Source organism: Schistocerca piceifrons, chromosome X (assembly GCF_021461385.2).
Source record: "Schistocerca piceifrons isolate TAMUIC-IGC-003096 chromosome X, iqSchPice1.1, whole genome shotgun sequence".
NCBI lineage: Eukaryota > Metazoa > Arthropoda > Insecta > Orthoptera > Acrididae > Schistocerca > Schistocerca piceifrons.
The window spans coordinates 32,264,368-32,270,837 of NC_060149.1; the positions used below are offsets into that span (position 1 = coordinate 32,264,368).

At 41.3% G+C, this 6,470-nt stretch overlaps 1 pseudogene; it reads left to right on the forward strand.

Annotated features, from left to right (window-relative positions):
* The first annotated feature begins 200 nt into the window (after nucleotides 1-200).
* LOC124723694 lies at nucleotides 201-318 on the forward strand (annotated as a pseudogene).
* Nucleotides 319-6,470: the final 6,152 nt, after the last annotated feature.

The following is a 6,470-nucleotide window of genomic DNA, read 5'->3' on the forward strand; positions in this document are numbered from 1 at the left end:
CATTTGAGATCAACAAGACAGTAAAATCATTTTGACATGCTTTTGCGACTGAAACTTAGCTTTGTGGATTGCGTAACTGTGAATTGCGTGAAAGAGATTACTACATAACATGACATTAATCATTACGATGTTTTCAAATTTAAATCACATCATTTGGTAATGTTAAAGGGGGGGGGGGGGTGTATAATGCACGATGGATGGCCAAGGGCCTTGCCACAGTGGTAACACCGGTTCCCGTCAGATCACCGAAGTTAAGCGCTGTCGGGCTGGGCCAGCACTTGGATGGGTGACCGTCCGGTCGGCCGAGCGCTGTTGGCAAGTGCAGTGCTCTCAGCCCTTGTGAGGCAAACTTGATTGAGAAGTAGCAGCTCCGGTCTCGGAAACTGACATACGGCCGGGACGCATATGGGGTTGAGGGTGACACGGCAGCCGGTCGGTACCGCTGGGTCCACCAGGGCCTTGTGGACGGAGTTTACGTTACGTTTCACATACTGCACGATGGCAATGCTTTTTCATCTTAAGAAAAACTATAATTTTGCTTTTGTTTGACCTCACCATGGGTCAATTAACAAAACACATTTGTTCTGTTGCTTGCAGTACTTCATCGTATCAGTCAAAAACTTTTTTGTAAGTCTGCTGTGAGTTTCCAAGATTTTGGTGAAGAAATGACGACATGTTCTGTCAGATACTCATCCGTCATTTGTTAAATCCTCGGACAAATATTTTCCTTTGCCTTCCATTTTCACATCTGTTATGTAAATATTAATAAATATAATACGGTGGGCATTATTTCGGTTTATTAGCAGAGTAAGTAACGTAAAATTCAAAAATTAAAGAAATGTTCTGCGCGGGACTTAACCTCACGACCACTGGCTGACCCTTATGTACTATTTCGGCAGTGCCAACGGCTGCATGTAAACGACAATAATACAGATGTTTCATTCCTCGTCCGACTCACGTCAAAAATGCTTTTTTTCCTAAACGATTGGCCATCTGGATCTCCCACTTGTGTCATTTTCATTTATGGCCAATTTCAGCGTATAATTGACATGTGAGGGAAATCGGTGAGGACGAGTAGGGACGGTTCCCCTGTTGGTTGTACTAAGTGTACAAGTGTCCAGTGTGCAGCGCGTTAGGGCAGCAAGAGTCCACAACGGAGTGGTGATACACGAACGTACAGCGACAGCGTGCGTCTTCGGTAATTGAGATTTCTCCTGTGCAGACTGACGTGGAACAATGGATCAAACTGGCAGAAAAGATACTTTGATGTTTACTTTTGATGAGAGTTTTCCTAGACAAAACTCATTTGAAAAGAGATGGTAATGCTAGTGACGTAGCAGTTATGCATTCAGGACGTGCCATCCGCACAGTCAAGAATTTACAGCAGAGCTGTTAAATGGTGCAATATCTTCCTATGGTAAGATGCCCTCTAATTCTGTAGAAAGGTGGTTTAATGTTCATAAATTCCCAGTAGTTAACGGTGTGAGGTAGGTTAAGATAGACCTTCAGAAGAGCATGTCTTGCTATATCACAGTCGGTGGACATTGTACAATAGAAACATACGACTAGCAGCCACGCACATGAGCTATCTGTGGCTCGCCCGGCCATGTTCGCGCACAGTGAATACAACGCGTGCAACATTGTAGCTATAGACGTACAAATCCCGACACAGCAATCGAATTCGAACGCTGAAAAGAAAGAAACATGAAAGGGAGCTCTGCTAAAAAGATGTGATGATTGGCACACCAGGGTCATAATGACATAGCGTCACTATTTCGAGGAAAAGCAATAAGGATTAGTTGCAAGCTCATACAGGAAACTTCTGAAATCGTGACTCCAGCCAACTTCCATCAGGCCGGATGGACGGCGATGTGACAGACTCACTCTGAACGATTACGTACCAAGAGGTGCTTGTTTTGACTGTAAGAAGACCTCGCAACACCAACCGACAGATCACCGTGAGTCAGAAAAATCAGAAGACACGTCGCACCGGGTCACAAAACCAAGTAAATGGGCGGAAGGAGTGGAGGGAACTGGTGTGAATAACAACATGCTTCAGATCCCGAACACTGTTGAAGAATAATTGTGATCACAAAAGGAAAAGCACACATCAACAACGGAGATAACGTCAGATATCTGATACGCATAATTAGTTATATATTTCGTTCCGAAGACGGAGAAACAAACTATCTAGCTTTTGGCTAATGAGTGTACAAGTACATCCATTTTAATAATATGTATGGATCCCCTCGCGTTTTCTGTGGGAAATCGGTTGCACATAACCGAAATATGCTTCATTTAAAACGAAGAAAACAGCAAGTAGCTGAACCAGAAAAACGTGACTCTTATGGGGGAAAACAAATTCATAAGGATTCTAACACGGGACGCTGACATATAAAGCCTGCAGGTTGTTTATTCAACTACAGTACTATTTACGAACTTAAATCTGTTGAGTTAAAATGCACTGCGTCTAAACATAATACTAACGTATTCTACTTGCAGAAAAGTTATTGGGCCTTGGTTAAACAGATCTTGGGTACTGACAAGATCGGTTTCGAATAATTTTTGAAGTAATATTTCCTCGTCTGTATGTTTCGAAGGAAAACAGAAAAATATGGCATGTTGTGTTTCGTTCATGTCACTGGTGTACAGGTCTAACTCCTGCTGCGATTTCTGTCGGTAAATTATTATGCTGTTAAGTGTACTTTCAACTCGACAGATAAGCCGGCCGAAGTGGCTGTGCGGTTAAAGGCGCTGCAGTCTGGAACCGCAAGACCGCTACGGTCGCAGGTTCGAATCCTGCTTCGGGCATGGATGTTTGTGATGTCCTTAGGTTAGTTAGGTTTAACTAGTTCTAAGTTCTAGGGGACTAATGACCTCAGCAGTTGAGTCCCATAGTGCTCAGAGCCATTTGAACCATTTTTTGAACTCGACAGATAAACTTCCACCAGAAGCTAGCGTCCCCTATTCGATGAAGAGCCTACATTAGTTACGTTTATCGGCCACCGAGATCACCAGATGTTACTACATTACTGTTTTGCCCTTGGTGAATGATGAACAACGAAATCGTAATGCTTCACTCGTAATAACTCACTGGTACATGCCTAGAAAGACTGAGAACTGAAACCCTTACTGAAGTAGACAGTATAATATTAGAAATTTTGATTTAATATTTTTTAAATCACTCATGTGTTTTGATACTAAAAAAAATTCTTTAGTAAATATTCCTTCACTACTGAAAATTAACATAACTCTCAGATTGCTGTAACTCAACACATATTGCAAAATGAAGAGTTTTCATATGACCTTCTTGGATGGAAATTGTCCATCCGAAAATATTTTACGTTTCTCCAATCCCTCTATTTGACAGTTACAAAGTTATCACCTGTGAGATAGTTTATTAAATACGGATTGCATACTATATAATATATGTAAGGTGTTCTGCAGTTGTGTAGGACACCTGTGTAAGGTATTAAACATGAAATGCCGCTGCGCTTCAGTGATCAAGTAGTCTCAGACGGGATTAGAAACCTGGATTACCGTAATAGCCGCTACGGACGTGGAAGTTCAAAGACGGTTACAGACCTGAATTGCCATCGGCCCGGCTCTAGCTGTGTGAGTTGCTTCAACGCCCTTATGATCCATTTGCGTCTTTAAGCTCTGTATTAATCCCCGCAGGCAGGGATGCCTTCACTTCAGAAGGACCTCATGGAACATTTGCTTAATCGCTACTCTAAGATCAGTTAGCCCCTGAAAGAGCTGTCTCGCCTACCACGATCTCCACACTAAACTTAGTCTACTCTGCCGATTCTAAATTGCGTTCTACAGTGCCGTGTAGTGGCCAACGGAAACCTGAAAATAGAGTGAAATGTGTACGCACTTTGGCAGCTTTACTGAACAAGAAATTGTGATGGACCGGCTTGCACTCTACTACGTAGTCATTGTGCAAAAATATAGCCTTGCAGATGAGTCATTTCATTTTGTCATCTGTAAGCATAGTATTGTAAGTGTACCATTTTTACATAGGATTAAAAATGAAACAGCATCGAGGTCACGTAATATTGCTTTTATTTATTTATTTATTTCACACCATGGGGCTCTCTTTTGTATATTACCATGCATCTTTCATAAATTAAAACGTGCCCTGTATATGAGCAATGGACAATAATGATAACCAAGACAAAGACAAAGCCGTTGATGACTGCAGCCATGACGACTACACGACAATGATGATGGTAGTGATGATGATAGTGGTGATGATGATGGTGGTGGTGGTAATAATTAAATAACGTTGCCTATCACGTGGCATCCACCATACCCGTTTTTGTAAAGGACTGATGTGATCATTCAACTGAAGCAACTTCAAGTATGACATACGTTAAATGTTTTTGTATTAAAATCTTGCTCATACTGTGTCACGTCGTTTGAGTGCGCCGATCTTTTTGAATAGGAAAGTATTTTTGGCGTTGCTCTTGTGGTCTTCTGTCCGAGGACTGGTTTGATGTAGTTATTCAAGCTAGACAATACTGCGAACACCTCTTATATCTACAGAGCTACAACAATCTATATGCATTTGAAGCTGCCTAGTGTAGTTAATCGTTGGTCTCCATCTACAAATTTTACATCCAAGATTCCTCTCAGTTTCAAAAGCGACATTTCCCTGATACCTGAGAATGTTTTCTATGTTTTATGTCAAACGAAAGTATCGAATTGTGTATACTGTTTAAGCTTGATATAGCAACATCAAATTCAGTAGAAATATCATAGAATGAGCTCCATGAAGACAACAAAAATAAAATAAAAAGTAAAACAGAACTGATATCTCCAACGTCACGTAGTGAATACAAGTTCAAGCATAAATTTGTTGAAATCGGTTACAGATCTGCTAATGACGGAGCAAAGAGGAAAAAATTTCAGAACTATTAATTTACAACGTGTAGTTTCTGGTCATTAGCAAGGCTAGATTTCAATTATTGTATGAGAACACTTCATTTCTCTTTTATAGTCACGTCTTTATTTAAATGATTTGTACGATATTTTATAAAAAAATATCATTATATTTAGGTTTGGTGAAGCATGTTCCTACGAAAAATTTTACATCATCAGTTGTGTAATCTGTCATATTTATTTTACTGTCTCAGCAATAAAAATATTCTCTTGATCTATGATGAGAACTTTAAGACATGACTAACCTATTTCGTCACAATTTATTAATCTAATGTGTGCTACTGACATGAGTACAATGATTTTTCTAAACCTGATTCCTGAGATATTGACTCATGCCGCTATTGCATGTTTTAAGGTAAGAACGATCTTCTTTAGGTGTGATTCTAGTAAGGTGACTGGGGAAGTATTTAACCGTCAAACTAGAAATTACGACAGGGGAATTCATCCTCAGTAGGTCCGAGGACTTTTTCCTGATACTAATCGATTCTCTCACCTTTGGCAATATTTGTTAAAGTGAAATACCAAGCTGCGCCTTCGTTGAGAGTCCACGTCAAAGGGTAGGTCCTGTGTCGAGTAGACCGGTTCAGAGGTCAGACGGAGGCAGGAACGTGCCACCTCCAATATAATCATATCTACAACAACACCGTGGTTTTTAAACCAACCTTCGGGTTGAGGGCTACTTTCATCTACATCATACTCCGCAAACCACCTAATGGTGTGTGGCGGAGGGTACATTCGGTACCACTATCTGATCCCTCCAACTTTGTTCCACTCAAAAATAGTGCGTGGGAGGAACGATTGTTGGTAAGCCTCTGTATTGGCTCTAATTTCTTGAATTTTCTCCTCCTGGTCAATACGCGAGATGTATGTGGGGGCCAGGAATATGTCGTCTGACTCCTCCTGAAAAGTGCTGTCCCGACGTTTCTGTAGTAAATCTCTCCGTGGTACACAACGCCTCTCTCGTAACGTCTGCCAGTGGAGTTTGTTTAGCACCTCCGTAACGCTCTCTCGCCAGCTAAACGATCCCACGACGAAACGCGTCGCTCTTCGTTGGATATTCTCTATTTCCTGTAGCAGTCCTACCTAACAGGGATCCCAGATGGATGAACAGTACTCAAGAATCTGGCGAACAAGCGCATTATAAGCCACTTATTTCGTGGATGAGTTACAATTCCTTAAGATGCTTCCGATGAATCAGAGTCCGGTGTCTGGTTTTCCCACTACCTGTTTTATATTGACATTCCACTTAAGGCCGCTCTGGATAGTTATGCCTAGATATCTTACGCCAGACGTTGTCTCCAGCTGTTTGTGATCAATATTGTAGCTGTACAGTAGCGGATTTCGTTTCCTATGTACGCGCAATAAATTATATTTATTTACGTTCAGGGTCAACAGGCAGAGTCAGGACCATTCATCAGTTCTCTGCAGGTCTTGCTGCAAATTTTCTCTTCTGGCATTGCTACTTTGGTATAAAAAACTGCATCATCTGCGAATAGTCTTAGAGCATCCGACGCTTTCTACTA